Source organism: Bubalus kerabau, chromosome 15 (genome assembly GCF_029407905.1).
Source record: "Bubalus kerabau isolate K-KA32 ecotype Philippines breed swamp buffalo chromosome 15, PCC_UOA_SB_1v2, whole genome shotgun sequence".
Classification (NCBI taxonomy): Eukaryota; Metazoa; Chordata; class Mammalia; order Artiodactyla; family Bovidae; genus Bubalus; species Bubalus kerabau.
The window spans coordinates 28,466,019-28,487,748 of record NC_073638.1 but is presented as its reverse complement, the minus strand read 5'-3'; the positions used below and the strand labels follow the sequence as shown (position 1 = coordinate 28,487,748).

General features: G+C 52.4%; 1 protein-coding gene and 1 long non-coding RNA gene across 3 annotated transcripts in view; one reads left to right on the top strand and one right to left on the bottom strand.

The window, feature by feature from the left end:
• Positions 1-1,480: 1,480 nt before the first annotated feature.
• LOC129628750 (uncharacterized) lies at positions 1,481-21,106 on the bottom strand. The gene is made up of 3 exons (XR_008702895.1): positions 21,018-21,106; positions 3,361-3,482; positions 1,481-1,652 (listed from the first exon to the last, which is right to left on the bottom strand). It is a non-coding gene; the product is annotated as an uncharacterized LOC129628750 (long non-coding RNA).
• FXYD6 (FXYD domain containing ion transport regulator 6) overlaps positions 8,366-21,730 on the top strand; it is a 35,662-nt gene continuing 22,297 nt past the window's right edge. The window contains exon 1 of one of the 2 annotated variants that reach the window (XM_055548211.1): positions 8,366-8,416. The gene's annotated coding sequence lies outside the window, so the exon portion shown is untranslated. Of the gene's footprint in view, positions 8,417-11,388; positions 11,456-21,730 lie in introns of those variants that run through there. The other variant, XM_055548210.1, reaches the window with a different exon arrangement.

The window sequence follows — 21,730 nt, the reverse complement described above, 5'->3', positions numbered from 1 at the left end:
CCCTTTGGGAGAATGTAGGTTGTTGATAGGTACCCGAGTTTGCCCTGTATGGAAGCTCCTCTCCCCGCATGGCAGTCAATCTGCAGGTTTCATGTGAGACTTCCTTATACAGAAGTTCAACAATCTGCCAGCCCTAAATCATTTTTATTTTTTTTCCTCCTAAACTCCAGCTCAGGCTTTGGGGTGGAGGTGACGTTAGGGCTGCACAAAATAATAAGTCGATTCAGAACAGTCTTACTTGCCTGGCAAACGTGTCTGGGCTAGTGGGTTTTAGCCTATTTGCAAAGCTGGTTTATAGACTGAATGGAGATGCCTTCTGGGTCCCTAGAGTTCTTCCTGGCCCCCAAACTCAGCTGCAGCCTCCGTTCCGAGCCCGGATCCAGTGGGTTGGAAGACAGTGTATGATGATAAACAGGTGTCTCTCGCCTGAAAGCTGGATCCAGGCACTCAGGGAGGGGCAGGGAGTTCAGATGCCTGCTTATGCTAACAGGCTGTCAGTTCCTCTGTGCATAGGGAAAACAGAAACACGAAGCTATTCTGGTCTTGTCTATGGAGCCATTATGTACTGAATTTCTGACATCATTATATCCAAAGGGCAACATTACTCAGTTTTCTCCCATTTGTATTCACTAGGAAAAGACAAATGGGTGCATATTTGCAGAGTGGAAAGGCTGGGGGGTGGGAAGGAGTGATCATGTGCTCCAATTTGAATAACCAGCAGCCCTGGCAGAAGTGTGCTCATAATTAGAGATCAGCACCTTAAGGTGACGTTACATGCTTACAAGACAAGTTTAAGTTAGTCAGCAGCAGTTTAAGTTTTCCAGACTAATGGGATTGGGATGAATTTTTCACTTAGAAACAAATCGCATCCATCCTTTGGCATGCCTTGTTTCCTGACATATGTCAGAGTTTTCCTGTGGGAAGATAGGGAGAGATTTTATTTTAGACTTCCCCCGCCGTGACTGCCTTTGCTTTTCTTCCTTTTCCAAAAATCAAGATCTGGATAAAGATACCGAAGAAAGGGACCATGCAGGATCCACTCCAAGAAGAGAGATGCTGAGATTTGTGTTTCTGATATGCTGGCACGTTTATCAGGTGTGTGCCCGTGGGGTTGTGAGTGGCAGGTAGAGGTCTTCTAGGGGAGGAAGGCTTGTGCTGAATTTCTGCTCTCTCAAGATTAAAGGCTGCTCTTCCCACTTGTATCCCTTAGGATTGTGTTGGCTGCATGGAACAGAAAACCAGCTACAGTCAATGTACTGGGGGCAGGGCGAGGGGTGTCAGCCAGTGCCACCTCTAACAGAAGTGAGGAGAGCTGCTGACAGCCTCCAGCAGTCCTACCCTTTGAAGGCTCCAGCCTAGGGCCAGGGAGGGCCAGAGCTTACAGAGGGAGGGGAGGCCTGGCCTTACAAACATCCCCCCACCCCCATCCTCCTGTCTTCATCTTTTAAAAAAACTCAGTCTGGAAAAAAAAAATGTATGTACTAGAAGCTGAGTTTTCTCATGTAACAGGAACTTTGGAATTAGGTTATTCAGATGTTGCTGATGGCTCCTTCAGGCTTCCTTTCTTTCTGGTCTACTATCCTGAGTTTAAGACTTTTTTTCTTCATGGTTGAAAGATGGCTGCTTCACCTCCAGGCATCACACTCATGTTTCTGACCAAAAAAAAAAAACAAGATATAGAAAACAAACTTATGGTTACCAAAGGTGAAAGCGGGAGAGGGATAAATTAGGAGTTTGAGATTAACAGATACACATTTTGTTGTTCAGTCACTCAGTCATGTCCAACTCTTTGCGACCCCATGGACTGCAGCACGCCAGTCCCTATCCTTCACCATCTCCTGGAGTTTGCTCAAACTCGTGTCCATTGAGTCGGTGATGCCATCCAACCTTCTCGTCTTCTGTTGTCCCCTTCTCCTCCTGCATTCAGTCTTTCCCAGCATCAGGGTCTTTTCTAATGAGTTGGGTCTTCCCATCAGATGGCCAAAGCATTGGAGCTTCAGTTTCAGCATCAATCCTCTACTCTATGTAAAACAGATAAAGAACAAGGTGCTACCGATAGCACAGAGAACTATATTCAATATCTTGTAATAAATTATAATGGACAAGAATCTGAAAAAGAACATATATGTATATACATACATGTGTATGTACATATATACACACACACACGCTTGCATGCCCAGTTGCTTCAGTCGTGTCCGACTCTTTTTGACCTATGGACTATAGCTCAGCAGGCTCCTCTGTCCATGGGATTCTCCAGGCAAGAAAACTGGAGTGGGTTGCTGTGCCCTCCTCCAGGGGATCTTCCTGACCCAGGAATTGAACCCATATCTCCTGTGGTTCCTGCATTGCAGGCCAGGTTCTTTACCCACTGAGCCACCTGGGAAGCCATATATATATATACATATATATGTATAACTGAATCACTTTGCTGTATGCCAGAAAGTAACACAATATTATGAATCAACTATAGTCTACATTAGAAAAAAGAAAGACAAGGGGAAGAAGGAGCAGGAAGATGAGGAAGAAAAAAGGGAATAGAAGAAGGAACAAACGGAAAAGAGCAAAGGGCAAAAGGGACATATTACTGTGTCTTTCTTAGAGTTCTTCCTCAGTATAATTCTGTTCCCATCTCCTTGGCCAAAACTGGATCATATGAATGCCCCTAGTTATTGAAAAATCAGCAGTTTAAACTGAACAAGGACTTTCTTGGTGGTGCAGTGGATTAAGAGTCTGCCTGCCAACGCAGGGGACATGGGTTTGATCCCTGGTCCAGGAGGATTCCATACGGCGTGGAGCAACTAGAGCCGTGTACCACAACTCCACTGAGCCCGTGCTCTAGGGTCTGTGAGCCCCAGCCCCTGAGCCCGTGTGCTGCAACTGCTGAAGCCCGCCCACCCAGAGCCTGTGCTCTGCAACAAGAGAAGCCACCACAATAGGCTCGCACACCACAACAGAGTGGCCCCCACTCGCTACAACTAAAGAAAGCCTGTGTAAAGCAGCAAAGATCCAATATAGCCAAAAATAATAAATAAAAAACAAACCAAACATGTGGCAACTGATTTAGAAAAAAGTTCTGATAGAAGGGAAAAAGAAGACATGGGCAGAGGAGCCTGGCAGGCTATAGTCCATAGGGTCACAAGGAGTCGGACACGACTGAAGTGACTCAGCAGCAGCAGCAGACCTGGTCTGGAAAACCAGCGGTGTCTGCCATCCTCTGCAGTTTCTACTGCTCCATCCACAGTCATTGAAGTCCTGCTTTTCATCCCCATTGTCATGTCAGGGTTGCCTGTTCCTCCTGTCCTGACAGTCTGGCCTCCTCTCCTCTGCCTGGGGCCTCACCAGCACTAGCTTCCTTACCCGCTTCATCTTGGGACGAGAGAACAAAGGAAATGCATCTCACAGGTGTGGTCTGGGCCCAGGGTACCAGTGCTCAGGGAACCAGTTCTGAAGACCTTTTGATTAAGCTGAAAGGTTGTTGCCTGGGAGAGAGATCACAGAAGAAAGTGTTCAAAATGCATCTGGAGAGGTGGGCTAGGGTAGGATCTTGTGAGCTGTAATTCGCTTAAATTTACTGTAAGTGGGTCACCATGCAAGACAGTGGGGTGTATAAATGGAGTAAGATGGCTGGCTGATCTCAAGGAGTTCCCATTCTACTAGGGCCTCATGTGTGTGTGTTCAGTTGTGTCTGACTCTTTGCGACCCCATGGACTATAGCCCGCCAGGCTCCTCTGTCCGTGAGATTTTCCAGCAAGAATACTGGAGTAGGTTGCCACATCCTCCTCCAGGGGATCTTCCTGACCCAGGGATCAAACTGGCATCTCCTTATTGGCAGGTGGCACACCTGAAATTAAACACAGAAAAATTCAAATTATGGTATGTACACGCACAGATGCAGAGACAATGCAGTTCATGGCAGCATGGACAAGACAGCTTTAATTTCAGTAAGATGATTTTCGAATTTCACTTTGCATGGTAGATGCGATTCATGTAAGTAGAGAAGGGAGGGACAGGATGTCTTAAGCAGAGAAGATGATATGAACAAAAGTTTAGGGGCAAGCAAGCAGGCAGGGTATTTGAATAATTGTGAATGGCCCTGTTGGTCTGGGGAAGAGCATTTGCCAGGATTGAGGTGACCAGAGTGATAAAATGGGGAAGGCAGGGCAGAGAATGGGTCAGGAGATGAAGCTGAAAAGGTAGATGGGTGTCAGGTGGTAAAGACTGAATGCTGGATTTTAAGCAGCTGGATTTTAACTTGCAGAGAATCGGAGTCTAGGAAGGTTTGAATCACCTCAGTGTTGTAGAAACTAGAGTTAGCATAAGGGTGGGGAGACTGAGGCAGAGACACCAATGGGAGGCTGGCATCCTGGAGCCTGACCTAGAACAGAAGCAGTGGGGGAGAGGCATAAGGATGGCACACACTTTTCCAGATGAATAACAGTGTTGGAGCAGTGCCATTTCCAAAGTCAAGGAAAAGCAGGGAAGGAGAGTCAGCTCTGGCGCGGGGGGCAGGGGGGAGCGGGGTCAGATGATGGATCCAGTGTGAGTACCCCTGAGCCCCTGGAGATGATAACTCCTCTGGGTTTCTGGAGTAAGGACCAGGCTGAGAGAGTGGGTCATCAGCCCCAGGTGGGCGGCAAAATCATGGTTGTGGATTGGACTGTCCAGGAACAATGCAGAGCAGAGGACAAAGAGGCCAACACAGCTGCTTGAGGGAAAAGCTGAAGAGTTGGGAAAAGATCAGGAAAGGAGGAAGGGAGCATGACCAAGGAGTGTTTTTGAAGTGAGCAGAACTCTTTCAGCAAGGAGTTAGGAAATAGTTCTGTCTTAGGGTCTGGGGGCTTAGCATTTGGCTGAAGTCTGGGATAGCACGCCTTCAAATTCCTACAAAGCAGAATGAGTACAAACGGACACAGAGTAAACAACTGGTGGGTGGGGTCTGCTTGGGTCCTGTAGTCTGCACCCCAGGATGAAGCAGCACCCAAAGGGGCCTCCTAGGAAGGGCAGGGGTCTCCTCGGATGGCTTCTGGTCTTGCTCTTTTAATTTTCCCGGCAGGCCCTCTGCTTCCTGTCCATGGCTGTGTGACCTGGGTTGCTGACATGCTGAAGGTCTGTGTCTGCCACAGTACAAGGCAACTGGGGGCAATCCACATGGAGTCTTAGCTGCACTATTGCAAGGTATTTCGCTCAGCTTTAAAGCACAGATGAGTCCGTAAGCTCAAAAGAGTTACACCGGCCTTCCAAACCTTAGGTCTTGGCATGGCTCTTATTCTGGAGGGGTGGGGGTGGGGAGGATTTAGAAACAGTTTCTGTCCTTCCTCGTCCTACTGTGACGAGGGCCCCTCCGCCCCAGCTCTCTTTCCTTGTTCCCTGGCCTCTGGAGATGCAGGGCTCCCTTCACTGGGGTGTAGGCCCATTTCCCAGCTTCACATGAGCCCTGCTCTCCTGACAGTTCCTCACCTTTGACTGTGGGATCCCCCACACTGCAGAGTTTGCCACTCCCCAATTCTAGCTTGCAACAGCTCTCTTAAGGTCCTTCAGAAGCTTCCCATTGTCCTGAGGATAAGAGTTGAATTCACCCAGGAACCACCAGGCCTGCCTGGACTGGCGTCTGCATCCTTCTCCAACCTGTCTCTTCTGTTCCAGAGCCACAGTGGCTCCTTTCATGCATGCGCCTTCTGCCTCAGGGTCTTTGCACATGTGGCTTCTGTTCCCGTGTCAGAATCATCATTTCCCAACCCCTCCTGTCACTCCAATTCTTGGCTCCTTCACCTCCTCTCCATAACACCTCCTGACCCTTCAGCTTGCTTCTCAAATGCTACCTCCTCAGAGCTCAAAACCATTTTAATGACACATTTATCCATGGGATTATTTGATAAATCTCTACCTCACCCATTGTTTCTAGTGTGTATTAGTCTCTCAGTTGTGTCTGACTTTTTGTGACCCCATGGATTGCAGCCTGACAGGCTCTGCCCATGGAATTCTCCAGGTGAGAAGACTGGAGTGGGTAGCCATTGCCTTCTCCAGGGGATCTCCCTGACCCAGGAATCGAACCCAGGGCTCCTACATTGCAGGCAGATTCTTTACTGGCTGAGCCACCAGAGAAGCCCCATTGGCTCCAAGGGGCCATGACTTTTCTTTCACTGTGCAGCCTGGAGCTTTGCCCAGGGCTCAGTGCCCAGTAGCTCCTCATACCATAAATGTGTGGAAAGAATGAGGCAGCTGGTGACCTTTTTCACTGGCGTCCGCATGTGTCCTAGGGGCTAGATGCGTTTCTTCCTCCCCTAGAAGGGAGCCAGGACTCCTGCCAGAACAAGCTTGTGTGTGACTGCATAGCTGTATCACCCCAAACTCCCTCAGCTGTGGCCCTGGATGGACTGGGGAGAAGCACATTTTCAGCCCTTCCACACATGATGCAGCTCTTACTGTTCCCCTGTGGCTCTTTGCTGCCCTGAGGTACCTGAGTAATTTGGCCAAACACCATGGCATTCTCTGGTAAGAAAAGGGCAGGTACTAACAGGTGGCATGGCTTTGGAGTTCTGCTCCCCCGGCCCGTGCTTTCCCAAACAGACTTGCAGAGCCAGGATCTGAAGTGTTCTCACCAGGAGAAATTCTGAAAAACAACACAGCGAGGTGGCAGGTGGTAGCACTCAAGCGCGTGTGCAAAGGACAAGGGCCTTGTGAGTGATGTGGCTTCATCTCTCAGAGCAGAGCAAAAAGAACAGGGAGAAGGGCAGTTGGAACCAAATGCTCATGTGCAGAGGAAAAGGTTTGCCCCTGCAAATCTGTGTAAAGTCACACGGATCTGAGAGATCTAAGCCAGGTTTTGATGAAAGAGCTTTGATTTTCACGGGCACCCAAGGAACTTTGGGGACTGGGCCAGAGTGAGGCGTCCACTCTGTCCAAGGTCCGGTGCTCATGGAGGTGTCTTGTCCTCTCAAGCGTTCCCCACTCTTTCTCAGCAGCCACTCATGGCTTCCACATCTGGGCAAAGCCTTCTGGAACCCATGTTTATTTCCTGCCTTGGGGTTTTGAGATTGGACCGTTTCTCAAGATAATTTAGTCAGAGGGTCCATCTGGAAGGCGGTTCTGGATTATCGAGTCCCTCTCCTTCACGTCACAAATGAGAAAACTGAGGGCCAGGGCTGGGAGTGTTGAGGTAAGGCTGGCAGTACCCATGGTTCCAGGGTACAGGGTCTGTGAGGAAGTCCCTGTGGCCCCTCTCAGGCTTGGACAGCTTCTCCCAGGAATTCCGGGCTTCATTCTGCCCGGTCCCCCTCCAGGCTCTTCTGGGCAGCTTCATGGCCTGCAGCGTGGCTTCCTGGCTACCAACCGAGTGGCCAGCCCCTGCAGTATCCGTGGTTTCTGCCAGCGCCTGGCCTGGAGCCCTTCCTACAGGCCTTGCTCCTCAGAGCAGCTGCCTGCTCGCTGAGCGCCCACTCTGCTCCCGGGGGTCAGTGTTCTCACCGCCATTTCACGAGGAAAGAAACTGAGGCTCCAGAGCGCCTTTCAGTGCTGGGCTCTAGGTGGTATCACGGGCGGAGTTGCCGAGCTAGGAGTTAAATCCCATTAAGGTTTGTCGTTCTCGAATTTGGACCTGAGAAGTGGACTGGGAGGGGGGCAGTACTGTGACCCTGCGGGGGCAGGACAACGGGCCCCGATGAGGAGGATCTGGGAGGCAAAGCTGTGGTTCCGGCGAGCCCCCGCCTCCAGCAGCCCACCAGGCTCCCGCTGAAAATGACAACTCCAGCCAGAACCCGCGCGCGCGCCTACAACACAGCCATTCATGCTTTAGGTGCGCATCCCCCTAATTGCCAAGCCTCCCAGTTAACGTGGGTTGCAGTGTCTGGTGCTGGGTTATTTTCTCGTATTTTTCCGACCCCTCCTCGCCCTCCTCCCCGCTCCCTCCCCACCCACCCACCGAGTTTACTGTTTCGGAGAGACACTAGCTCTGTCATCGTGTTTGTCTTGCTCCCTCCCCACCCTCAGCCGAGGAAAACCAAAAAGCAACAGCTGGCGGCGGATGCGCGCGCCCTGGCCGGTCTCCGCGGCGGCGGTCTCCTGTTGCTTCTCCAAGCGGCCTGTCCCTTGAATCCCGCCCGCACCCAGGAGCAGCGGCGGCGCGCTCGAGGGGCGGGCAGCGCCGGGCGAGGAGAAGGGGGTCCGCGCGACGACGCTACCCGGAGGCCGGCAGACGGTGACACCGCAGTCCCCGGAGTCCAGCCCCGGCCGAGCCCCCGCCCACCACTCCCCACGCTTGCCGGACGCGGCGCTCCAGCCCGCCCCCACCCTTCCCAGCAGGGGAGGCGGGAAAAACAGCGAAAGCCTCGCCCACCGCCCTCCCCCAGCCTCGCCACTCCCAGGTTCCTCCGGACTCATCCTCCTGGGATTGCCTCGGAGGGGACACGCCGCGCAGGTAAGCCGCTGCAGAGGTGGCGAAGTTGGGTTCCTCTAACGAGGAGGGAGAGGGGCTTGGGTGGGGACCGATCGCGCGGCGCCAGGATGCTGCCAGGGTAGGTTTGTTTCGGTGGGTGTGAGCGGTTCTCGCCAGGCACGCCGCTAGGGCAGCGGAGACCCGGTAGGAGATGGAAACCCAAAGGGGAGGTGGGCGTCGGAAGAGAAGAGGGGCCGCCGACGGGGGAGACAGGCCGTGGCGGTGGGGGTGAAGCTGTTCGGATAAGGCGTTTGCTGCTGCCTGGAGCTTGGGGCTGTGGTTTTGGGAGAGGGGGAAAGGGCTGCTCTCCTCGTACCAGGGCGGTGTAGTTTTCCCTTTGTTACTTGGAAGCTGTGGACACTTGAGTGTGCGGTTGTGAAGACGAGGGGAGGTGGCTGGCTATGAGTGTGCACACATGATCCGTGCAAAATGGGACTTGCTGATTTGGCGCTTGGAGGACGGGGGAGCTGGGGCTGGGCAGTGGGCACCGGGAGGAGGGGCAGGTAAAAAAAGGGCTGGCGTTCCAGGGCATGGTTCATGAGAGTGCATCAGTGTTCCTCTCCTCTTGTCTAACCCGTCCTGGCTTCTTCCAGCGGGGTGGGGGTTGGGGCGGGCCTGGTCCCCCGGCCCCATCCCCTCCTTTCCTGGTACCCTGCCCTCTTTCCTCAGCAGGGCTGGCCTTGGCACAGCCTTCCCCATTGTGTCTCTTGGGCTTCTTTGCCTAGTTGGAAGGGGCTCCTGGCACTTGCTTCTGGGCTCTTACAAGTGGTGGCTGGTAGAGGAAGCACCCGAGGGTGGGAGCAGGGAGCAGGCGTGCTGGAGAATGGGCCTGGCCAGGCCCCCGCTGCCCACATCCAGCCTCGGGGGTTGTGGCTTCCAGGGCTTCTCCCTGGCAGTGTGGCCTCTGTCTCCACTTCCTTTGTCTTCTTGGCATCGTGCGCTTTGCCTAGGCCCAGATTTCCAGGTTTGGAGATGGATCAGTTGGCAGCCCATGTCTTCCATGGAAGGGCCCCCACTCTGGGGTCCCAGGGCCCTCATCGTCTGTATGTGCTGATGTCTATATCTGTTTCTGCTTTGGCCTTTTTCACGTGACCTGCCCAGTAGTTGCCATGGAAACCCCTTTTCAATTCTCAGCCTCCCTCCTTTTCTGCCCATTCCTCACCTCCATATCTCCTCCCCTCCCCCCAACATGGTTGCCTAGATACTGATTACCCCTGACTTCTCTGGGTAGGAGACCCTGAAATGCTAGCTCCCACCTCACACTGATGTCACCCCTAGCCACTCCAGCTCCCCCAACACACAGTACACATCACAAACACACCCCAAACATGCACGCTCACCACACCACCCACACACTCAGACACACCTACTTGCCACATACACTACATAAACACACAGCACACACATATATCATATCATATATACACCATGTACACACTAAATACACCATGCATGTACCAAACCACCGCACACAACCCACAAGGCTACACATACACCTGTCATTGAACTGTGTGCGCTTTCACACAGACCAGCAATAACATATACCATTGCTTCCCTACACACACACACACACACACACACACACACACACACACACACACACGAGTACTTCTTCTGAACAGGTCTCCAGCTGGAAGAGAGAGTGAGATTTCTGCCTCATCCAGCTCCTTGGAGGAGCGTGTAGGGGAAGGCACAGAAAGGCTAGGAGGAAACATCTCCCTGAGAACTCTGCAGAAGATGGGGGGAAATGCACTTCCAGACTCCCTCAGAGGGGAGCCCCTCTTCTGCGTGCTAGATGCAAGAGGCTGGGCATGGACCAGAATTTAAATCTCTCCCCACTGCTTCCTACCTGCCTTGACCCTAAGAAAGCCTGAGGCTCCTGGCCCCTCTTAGGAATCTCAGTTCTGCCCCTGAGCCTTCCTGCCTGACACAGGATCAGGCAGCTCCAAGACCTGCTGAGGCTCTGAACCTCCGCAAAGGAAGGAGGAAAGGTGTGACTGTGTTAGGAGAGCAGGGGAGGGCAGGGAGAGGAGACAAAGCCTTGAGGAGGGTTGGGAGGAGGAGCCAGCAAGAGAGGAGCCAGGTGTATTTAGAAAGTATTTAGGGTGTATTTAGGGTGATGATGGGCGGGGAAGGAGTGTCCAGGCTGCCCTCTATCCCTCAGGGACACTTTCCTGCTTTCTCCTTGGCTCCTCCAAGCACATCTGTGTGTCTTGGGACAGAAAGGCGGTTTGCCAAGGGCTCCTGGATTGCTAGAGCTTTCCCAAGACCTGTAGCTTCTCTCTGGGTCTGGTGATAGACTCTGGAGGCCAGAGTCTCCTTTCTGGCCACCTTGTGAACTTTGGACAGACTTGGGCCCCACGTCATTCAACTATTCAGTGAATTGCTTTAAGTACCTACCTACTGTGTGTTCATTGCCAGGATCACGAGGAAGACAGAGTCCTTGACCTCAGAATCCTAGATTTCTCAGAGCCAGAAGGGGGACATCCAATTGGGACATCATGCAAATGGGAAAACTGAGGCTCAGAGGTCACCCACTCCACTGTGGCTGAGGCCTCTGACTCTTCAGCTAGGATTTGTGACCTACCCTCCCCACCCCCCCCCCCCCACACACACACACTTCCTATCGCACATCACTTGCTTCACTTGCCTTTTTTTCTTTGTTGCCACCAATCCTCTGGGGACTACCATGTCCCTTCAAAGTGTGGGTGCCCTAGTGGATGGGGAGCCTGCTTCATTCTGTTTTCTTGGAGAATGTGGCCAGGAGAGGAGGGAGCAGAGGCAGTTCCCTAGACCCTGGAAACTCCCCGCAGCCATAGAGAAGCCAGAGCATCGGATCCTGTAAGTCAGAGCCTGGCCCCTGGCCCCGTTGGGCTTCGCTGGCAGCCATCTGGATGGCAGACTGTGCCAGGCAGCCCCCAGGACTCATTGTCTAACAAATCTCTCACCAGCTTCTGCCTGAGCACCTGAGGAGGCAGACCAGTCACGAGAGGCCCTGCCCCTGCCTGCAGCATAAAGGAGGTGAGCCTGGGGGTGCAGACCCAGGTGTAGTCCTGGCTATGCTCCAGGGGGCATTGCATTCATATCCCAGATAGCCCTTTTAGATGCAAACTAGGTTTCTGGTGGTAGTCAGGAATGGCTTAGACTGATCTCCAGCAACTGAAAGCCTCCACGATTTTATCTTTTTTAGTTTTTGGCCACACCACGCAGCATACTAGATCTGAGTTCCCTGACCACAGATCGAACCCAAAAGCCTCCACGATTTTAGGCCTCTGTTTTCTCATCTGCCAGTAAAGGGGTCAGATTTCATGATTTATAAGGCATTTGTTTTCCTCCCAGTTTTTGTAGCCTGTACAGTCTTAAAAAAGATCCCTTTTCTCTCCAAGTGCCAAACTGTGTTTATAATTTTATAACACAGGGTTGTAGCTGAGTGGAGCAGGGAAGGGGGTGGTCTTGTCACCCCTGAGAAGGCTTCCCTTTCAACCTGTGAGATAGGAGATGCTCAAGAATCTGAGACCGAGTTCTTATCTCCCAGGCTGCAGCCCCTGACCCTCCTGGACACCATGTCCACTTGGTCTGTTTTGCTAGGATAACAACCGGGGCCTGGTGGAGTCTTGGGAGATGTGGTCTCTGGAGGGATGAGCCAGATTGATTTTGAGTCTATGAATCCTCGGACAGAGAGCCTTGGGGCAACTGGAGAGCGTGACAGGAGGCGCTGGTCAGGGCTGTCTGTCTCTGATGAGAAGCAGAATATCTCTGGCCGAAACAAAACCTTGGATCCAATTTGGCACCGTCTTCTCTGCCCTGGAATGGGAAGGGGGAGGGGAGACTCTGACCTGGGAAAGTATGAAGTCAGCCTGGAGCTCCCCCAGGAACACACTTGTTACAAAGACGCACGGGGGAGCGGGAGGCTCAGGAGGGGCGCTGGGGCCCAGGGGACCAGGCTGGGGCCGTGGGAATGTGGCTGCTCAGCTCAGAAGCCCTGATTTGGGGCCAGGGATGAGGGAGGATCTAGTTAGAATGACAGTGACCCTCACATGGCTGAAGGGTAAAGCCAGTCCTCAGGAGGGGACCAGAAGCAAGGTCTTAACGTCATACGTACATCCCTTTAACAGTTGTTAACTGGGTCCCTTCCCTATGACAGGCCCTGTGGGCTTTGCAGGACCCAGAGCCCTCTGAGATGATGGTTTCATTTCTCTGAGTGCTCCTGCCCAGTCCCTCCCTTTCTCCCCGCTGACCTTACCCCACCTCCCACCCAGAAGGAACCCCCAACCTCCATCTTCAACAAGCAGGGCCCCCGCACTCACTCATGTGTGGCTCACACTTGAATTCTCTTTCCCCTTCTCACTCACACATAATATCCATACCTGACACACAGGCGTGAGCTCACAGGTTCCTTGCACCCTCTCACCTTGCCCAGCTGCAGTCTCTCACCCAGACCATGGTGATGGGCTCTCTCTCCTTCCACTTTCTCAGCCCTCTTGCTTTTATTACCACTGATCTGTGGGCCAGTATTCCAACCTCTCCGTGCCTGTTAGTGGGGACAGATGCCTGGCTCTGGCCCTCGAAGCTCTCTGGGTCCCGGCCGCAGCTATCGCACCAGGCACCTTCTCCATGTGATCATCCTGAGCCTTGGACTTCCTACCCTCTGCCTCTGCTCAGGCCCTAGCAGGAATGAACCCTTACTTTGGCCTGCAGAGCAGGGGATGGTCGCCTTTGGAGACGCACAGACTTGGGGTCTAATCTGGCTGCTGACGCTTCCTAGCTTGCTTAACTCTTCTAAGCCTCAGTTTCTTTATCTGTCAAATGGGCATGAGAATTGAGCAGGGCTAAGTTACGTCAAGTGCTTCTTTGTGCCTAGCATATAGAACACACTTGCTAGATATTAATTGCTATAATAATAATAGTACTGACACATTGTTATTGTTATTAGAATTTCTTTCAATTTTTTAGGACTTCTCAGGTGGCGCTAGTGGTAAAGAACCCATCTGCCAGTGTAGGAGACATAAGAGACGAGGGATCAATGCCTGGGTGCGGAAGATCCCCTGGAGAAGGGAATGGCTACCCACTCCAGTATTCTTGCCTGGAGAACCCAATGGACAGAGGAGCCTGGTGGGGCTATAGTAGTCCATAGGGTCTCAGAGGGTTGGACACAACTGAAGCGACTTAGCACTCGTTATCGTTACAGTGTCCTTTGAGGCCCCTCTCCAGTGCTCATTCTTTAAAATAGCTTTTCCTATTTCTTAGAGAAGGAAATGGCAACCCACTCCAGTACTCTTGCCTGGAAAATTCCATGGATGGAGGAGCCTGGTAAGCTATAGTCCATGTAATTGCAAAGAGTCTGCACATTTCTTAGTAAACAGACAAACTTTCCTCTTCCTGGTACCCCTGAAATGCTCTGTTGCTTCTTCCCTTAAAGGCTACTCCCACTGGGCCTGCACTTAGCTACTTATGTCCATGCCTGCTCCCCACACCCTCTCCTGCTTCTTCAAAGGCAAGGTCCGTTTTTTTCCCCAGACGGGGGTGGGGAGGAGGAGGGCATGGTGTCAGACATGGAGCAAGCCCAGTGAGCATTTGTGAATTGAACATATGTGGGAAAAAGTCCTCATGCACCAGGGCATGTTGAAAGCCCACTTGCCCCTCCAGGCTGTGTCCCGCCTATCACTCGCCCCCAGGTGCACACCACACACACCTAAAGTGTACATTCCTTTTTGCCCATGGGTCATCTCAGTTTGTCCTACTCCTTTGGTAGAGTTTGAGAACTAGGAATTTGACCTCATTGGAGGTCTGGGGGAGCTTCCCAGGTGGCGCTAGTGGTGAAGAATCCTCTTACCAATTCAGGAGATGCAAGAGATGCAGGTTCGATCCCTGGGTTGGGAAGATCTCCTGGAGGAGGCTATGGCAACCCACTCCAGTATTCTTGCCTGGAAAATTCCGTGTGCAGAGCCTGGCTGGCTACTGTCCATGGGCCCATAAAGAGTCAGACACAACTGAGTGAGCGCAGCTCAGGAGGTCTGGGAAGTGCTTAAGGACTGAAGGCAGTGGAGGGAAGCTGATTCATCATAGTGTTTTGGTGACTGGGATTTGATGGAGACCTGGAGAGTGGGCAGGAGGAAATGGGGGGAAGGGAGCACTGAAAAATTTTTTAAATTCCTTTAAAATTCCACACAGATCCTTGAGTTGTTTTAAGCTTAGGCTGAATTTGACTTAAAAGGATAATGGTGCTGAACGTCTGATCCTTCAGTCATGGGCGTTAACTGAGCAGCCACTCTGCAAAGTGTTGGAGATTCAGAGAATGCCTAGAAGGTGCCTCCCTTCTACAGAGCTACAGAGCTCATAGTCTGATGGACGGGACCTGGAAAGAAGCGTGGGCCTTGGCTCTATGGGGATTGGGGCAATGAGGCATGTAACAGGAAGGAGGAGACAGTACTTTCCTGAAGCTGAGAAAACAAGGTGAGGTAAACCTCCATGCAGGCAGGTGACCAGGTTCGGCAGGTTTCCAAGTATACGGGCCCATAGGTCAGGGATCATCCCATGTCATTTTCACCACCAGGCAAGTCAGTGTGAGCACAGACAAAGTGCCCTGTGGGCTCAACTGCCCACCCAGAGCTGTGCTCTCAAGGCAGTGGGTTGTTGGGCAGAGAGAGTGGAAGGAGCCAGTCAAGCGGCCTCATCCTGCAGTCTGCCTGTGAGCAGGGTCTCGTGGGCCTGGCTCCTGGGCCTCTTGGCCTGGCAGCTGCTCTGAGTTACTGTTTCTGCTGCTGGGACTGTTTGTCTGGCCTCTCTTGAATGGTTCTTTGTCAGCAGGCGTGGGGACGTGATCCCTGGCTGGCCTGACTCACTTGCTCATGCCCGCCCGGCCTGTCAGGGCCCTGGCCTGGGGCTTCTGTGCACTGCGGCCCACCATCCTGACTCCCTGGAACTGGACTGAGGTCCCCTCAGGGGCAGGGGCGTGGGCCCCCGGGCTGGCAGGCAGCAGTGAGTCCTGCTCCCTGACTCACTCCGGACAGCTTGTGTCCTGGGCCTGTGGCGGGGTCAGCTGCACAAGGCTGCCCCGTGTTCCTGCCTCTGGTGGCTGTCAGAGGGAGCCACAGGGTGACGGCTGGCCTGGCGCTGCCAAGACTGTCATATTGGGCGGTGACGGGGGGCTGGGGGTAGCAGCAAGGCCCCACGACCCTGCTGGTGGGCCAGCTTGGGGTCTTTCCAAGGGAGTCTTTTTAGAAGCCAGGCGATTTGCGAGTCCAGTGTGTCGCTTCTAAGAGAGGGCTTTATTTCTTTTCGTGGTCGGCTCTTTTCCTTTTCTTCAGAAGTAATTCCACATTAAAGATAAAGGTGCCTCCTTGTTCAAACAGTTCTCTATGCTTGGTAAAGGGATTCTGTCCCTCCCACTCCCCCTGCGCAACTGGGCTGGATTGGGCCTGGGCTTGAGGACTGGGAAGAGCTCTGCATCATGGGGGCCAGTAGGCCCAACCTGCAGCCTCCCAGCTGTTGGGGGGTGCAGGATGGTGGGGCAGACCCAGAGTTGGGGCTTCTCAAGGAGACCCTATCAGGCCTGAGGGGCCTGGGAGGAAGGGGCCACCCTGGTGGGTGTCAGCTGCGGCAATTTGAGCCAGAGACCCCTGCCCTGCTTGTCAGCTGTCCAGCCGCCTCAGGGCAGTGCAGGAATTCAGTAAAGTGACTACAGCCACCATGGGCCCCTCAGCCTATTTGAATATCACCACTCTCTGCTTTCTCCTCAGTCCCAGGCTTTGACTTCTCTATGCTCTTCAGCCCTTCTCTGGAATTTTGTAGTTAGGCTATTAAACAGAATACTTGATGTTTAATGCTTGTTTGATGAGCATTTAACATGCAAATCAAGGGAAGACGTTGCATTTTCCTCTGAAGCCCACAGATCCATCCATGACCTCTAGTTGGACCCAAAGCAGTTGTTTTAAAAGGCAGCTTTAAAAGCCGTTGCTGGGCTTTTGGCTTTGTGGTCCTGAACCATAGAAGCCCAGCCCCTATTACAGAAGCATCAGGCACCACCAGCAGGGCATAGGGCTCCACGCTGCTTGCCAGGAAGGTGACCAGACGTGGGCTTGATGGGGGTTGGGGAGCTGTTTTGTTTTTTTAATGGAATTAAAAATTTATTAAATTGTTTTTAATAGACTTTTTAAAGAAAAATTTTAGATTTATAGAAAAACTGAACAGCTAGTACAGAGAGTTCCAACACAAGCTGCCTACACATTTTTCTGATTACTGTCTTACCTTAGTGTGGTATACTTGTTACAATTGATGAAATAATGTTGATATATTGTTATTAGCTAAAGACCATCTTCATTCAGGTTTCTTTAGTTTTCCCCTAATGTCCTTTTTCTATTCCACAATCTCTTCCAGATAGCCACATTCCATTTAGTTGTTATGTCTGCTCAGGCTCTTCTTGGCTGTAACATTTTCTTAGACTTGTCTTGTTTTTGATGACCTTGAGAGTTTTGAGGAGGACTGGTCAGATGTAGATATACGCTTCAATGGGAATTTATCTGATGTTTTTCTTGGCTTACGGGTTTGGTGGAGGGAGATCACAGAGGTAGGGTGTAATTTTCATCACACCAAATCAAGGGTGTGTACCATCAGCATGATTTATCCCTGCTGATATTGACAGGGAGGGCTAGGCTTCCAGTCCCTTTCAGCACCTCCACTTCTGCACAGTTCCAAAGCCTGGTGATGGGAGCTGTGCTCTTTCCCCTCCTGAAGACAAACATCAGTCTGTCAACCAGCACTCGGTGGCTGTCTGCACCACCCCAGCTCTTACAAGTCATGGGGTAACAGAGACCTTCCAGCCAGGAGAACCTTGTTAAAAAGAGAGCGTAAACCAGAATGTGTTGTGTGGTAAGTCAGTGCTAATGACAGATCACAGGTGCTCTTTGAGTCTGGAGGAAGAAGCCTACAATTCAGTCCATGGGCTGGAGTGGCAGTTGGACAAAGACAGCGTTTCTCAGCCTTGGCAGCACGTTAGAATGAGTGTGTGTGTTGCGTGCTCAGTCGCTTCAGTCATATCCGACTCCTTGTGACCCTATGGACTGTTGCCTACCAGGCTCCTCAGTCCATGGGATTCTCCAGGCAAGAATACTGGAGTGGGGAGACATGCCCTCCTATGGGGGATCGTCCTGATGCAGGGACCAAACCCAAGTCTCCTGCATTGCAGGTGGATTCTTTACCGCTGAGCCACTGGGGAAGCCCTAGAATGAGTGAGGGATTCTAAAAATGACTGATGCCTTGGTCACACCCCCAGAGTTTAGAATTTGGTGGGACTTAGTTGATCCCCTGGAGAAGGCAATGGCAACCCACTCCAGTACTCTTGCCTGGCAAATCCCATGGATGGAGGAGCCTGGTAGGCTGCAGTCCATGGGGTCGCTAGGAGTTGGACATGACTGAGTGACTTCATTTTCACTTTTCACTTTCATGCAGTGGAGAAGGAAATGGCAATGCACTCCAGTGTTCTTGCCTGGAGAATCCCAGGGACGGCGGAGCCTGGCGGGCTCTGTGCGTCTGTGGGGTCGCACAGAGTCGGACACGACTGAAGTGACTTAGCAGCAGCAGCAGTTGATCCCCATTATGATTATTATTATTATGCAAAAGCTCTACATGTGATCCTAAGATGCAGGATTGAGAACTGGACTACACAGGGAAAGGAAGGCCCTGCTCAGTGGAGGGAAGAGATACTCAGTGGCTTGGAGCTCGATACAATGTGGTGGGGGATGGGAGTAGATCATCTTAGCTGAAAGTACTGGGAGGAAATACAAGAAGGGTAGAAAAGAGATAGAGGTATTTATATGCCAGGCTAAAAAGTTTTGATTTTTTTAAAAAAGTAATTAGGGTATGGAAACACCATGAATACACTGGAGTTTGATAGAGAAGTGATCAGCATACACATTCGGTGTATTAAATCATACAGTCCAATTAGTGTCCAAGACAGATTATAGGGAGAGGGTGAAAGATAGGTGCAGCTACTACAGTGGTAGGCTTCCCAGGTGGCGCTAGTGGTAAAGAATCCTCCTGCCAATGGAGGAGACCTAAGAGACGTGTGTTCGAAACCTGGGTCAGGAAGATCCCTTGGAGGAGGGCATGGCAGCCAACTCCAGCATTCTTGCCTGGAGAATCCCATGGACAGAGGTTCCTGGCGGGCTACAGTCCATGGGGTCACAAAGAGTCGGACATGACTGAAGCGACTGAGCACGCAGGCACTACCGTATTATGCAGGGTACCACAACAGCCCAGGGGAGCAGTGATGAGGGTCTGAACTACAGCGAGCAGTGGAAGAGAAACTTACAGAGGTCCTGCAGGAGTGAGCATGGCTAGGACTTTGCCACAGATAGGACGTGGTGTTCTGGAGGCAGGGAGCAAACCCTGTGAGCTCAGAGCGACTGTAAGCTCCACGAGGCAGGGACTCTGTTGCTGCAGCTCCCCCAGTGATGACTGAGGTCCTTGGCAACAGGAGGCCATCAGTACTTGTTGTTAATTTGGTTCCTGGAAGAATAACGTTACCATTCTTTCCAAAATTACTCCTCGTTCCCAAATTAATCTTTTCTCCACCAATTTCTCCACCTAAATGCAGGCAGATCTCAGCTGTTTGGAAATCAGCCTAATTCAATAACTTGGGCTGAGATGTAAATAACTGTTAGGATTGGAAGCATTTACCTTTCAAACAAAACGTTTGGTGGAATTAAGAACTCTCTCCTTGGGAGAATGTTCCGGGTGTGGATATATTTTTGAGTAGGGATTGTCTTTATTTCAGTTCTACACCTTAATCTAATTTTGAGCCAGACCAGAAAAAAATGGGAGGGGGGTCTGCAGCTTGGCAACCTGCTCTGAAAGGCTGTCAGTTGCTGGGCTGGTAGTTCTGTTGGCATGCCCTGTGAGCCTGGCTCCAATGGCCAGGACCTCCTACAACCTGTCTGGGATACTGTCTTGCTTCCCCCATAGATGCAGATGTTCTGCTGGGCAGAGAGCAGCAGGGTGCCCAGCAGGTACTGTGGGGAGGCTTGGGAGGGAGAGAAGGCAGCCCATTCTGGTGTGAAGCTCAGCTGAGAGTGAGTGACAGGAAGACCTGTGAACAGCTGGGGTCCAGTGATGGCTGACGGATGAGCCAGCCCTCCTGCCTCCTAAGGGGCTCCAGGGTCCCAGCCTTCACATCAGTCATAATGGACAGAACAGAGCTGGGCAGGAAACCGTGAAAGGGGAAGAAAATGACATCATCGGTGTCAATGTTAAAGCTGTTGAATTTTATCTGGGTTATTCTCTTGTCCTGTTTTTTCTCCCCTGGACTGGGTCAGACCACTTCCATCCAATGAGCCCTGCTTGGTCTCAAGTCAAGGTCAGCATTTTTATTTCCCTTAGCGCCCATGCATTGCTGCACCTGCCAGGGAGGCAGTGAGGAAGAGTGGAAAAAGCCTAGGACGTGGCATCCACAGAATTAGGGGCCGATGCCAGCTGTGCCATTGTTAGCTGCGGGGCCTTGGACTCTGAGCCTCACCTTCTCGAATCTGTATAATGGCCCTGATATCCAACATCTCCTGCAGCTGTGATGTTCCTTTGAGCTGATGCTTGTGAAGTTGTCTGGTAAGTCAGGCATCTTACAGATGTTTGATGTTAGGGGCATCACCACCATCACTGTGATCATCCCCTTCAGCCATTATGGGCAGGGAGCAGGGTGGGTGGATCATACACAACACAGTTGGTCCCCCTTTGTCTTACGACTGCCACAGGTACACTCGAGGGTCTGAGGCTGAAGGACAGGAGTCTCTGGTCCGATAGACCTTATTCCAGTCTCCCTTAAATCCAGGAGGCAGGAGGACCAGGGTGTCCTGGGCACAGCATCCCAGTCTTGCAGAGGTCCGCCTGGCACCCACCCAACCCCGGGAGTCTCAGGCCCCAGGCCTCCTAGGGAGACACCCTGAAGGGGCCCCTTGTGGGAGGCGGTGGCTTCTCCTGGGAGGCCTCTGGGTTAGGAAGAAGACTAGGCGTGCTGACCGTGGGGTGTGGCACCTGAGGTCCACCAGGGCTAAGCCTCAGGCCCCTGGCTGCGGCCCAGCAGGCTGCTGGGACAGCAGAGGCCCTGTGTCTCCTGTTGGGCAGCCGCCCTGCAGCCAGAGCGGGATGTGAACTGGCTTCTCCCAGGAGCTGCAGCTGCCTGCTGACCCTACTCTCCACACCCTACCTGGGCACATTTTCCTTCCCCTGCTCTTTGGAGCACTGGTGTGACTGGGACAGGCAGGGCGTGGTGAAGGCTCTGGGGGGGGAGCCAAGGATGGAGGCCCAGCTGGGGGCTCATGGGGAGGAAGACAGTGCAGAGCCTTGTGTGATGTTTCTCCAAAGTAGATTTCTTTTCTCAGCAGTCTGCAACCTCTCCTTGCTTTGCCACCTTGTCCATCCCTTGTTCAGTCCCTATCAGGAGCGCCGTTTCTTTGTTGTTCAGTCGCTAAGTCGTGTCTGACTCTGTGACCCCATGGACTGCAGCACGCCAGGCTTCCCTGTCCTTCACTATCTCCCGGAGTTTGCTCAAGTTCGTGTCCACTGAGTCGGGGATGCCATCCCACCATCTTACCTTCTGTTGCTCCTCTCCTTGGCCAGCCTCCATTCTGTCCCGGAGCCTCTTCCTTTTCGCTTTGCCTGCCTCTCTTGCACTTTAATTTGGGCCCCCTCCCCCTGGTCAGCTTCTCTTCTCTGGGATTTCTTTCCTTTTCTGTCTCATGTCCTCTGTCTCGTTTCTGGGTCTCTTGGTGGGGGGCTCCCGCACTTGGGACTGGTAGGCTACGTCACCCGCCTCAACTGCCCCAGGCAGATCTGTGCTCCTCACGCCACCTATCGGCGGCCCTGGGTAATGCAGCCTTTTCTGGAGGAAGAAGAGGGCAGTGGCCCCCGGAGGCCTTTTGATTCTGTTAAGCGGGGGTCTGCCTGCTTCTGCTGTGGACCGAGGCCTGTCCCCGCCCCTGTTGTGGGGACGCTGGAGACTTCCAGGGGTGGAGGGAAGTGAAAGGAGGCCACTGGGGCCTTTTCCCCAGCTCTGTTCTCTGTTTCTCTTCCGCATTTCCCAAGAGAAGCTAGAAAATCAAGGCGGAAGCTGAGGAAGGAGGTGGGGGAATAATGATATTAATAGTATCAGCAGTTGATACTTTAAAAACACTTGCTATTTACCAGGCAGAGACTTCCTGCTGTGACATGGTATCCCTTCATTGCAAATGATCCAAACCATTGCATCTGGTTGAGGCAAGGCAGGGAGCCTGTGGGACCGGCCAGAGCACACCTGGCCGGGACCTC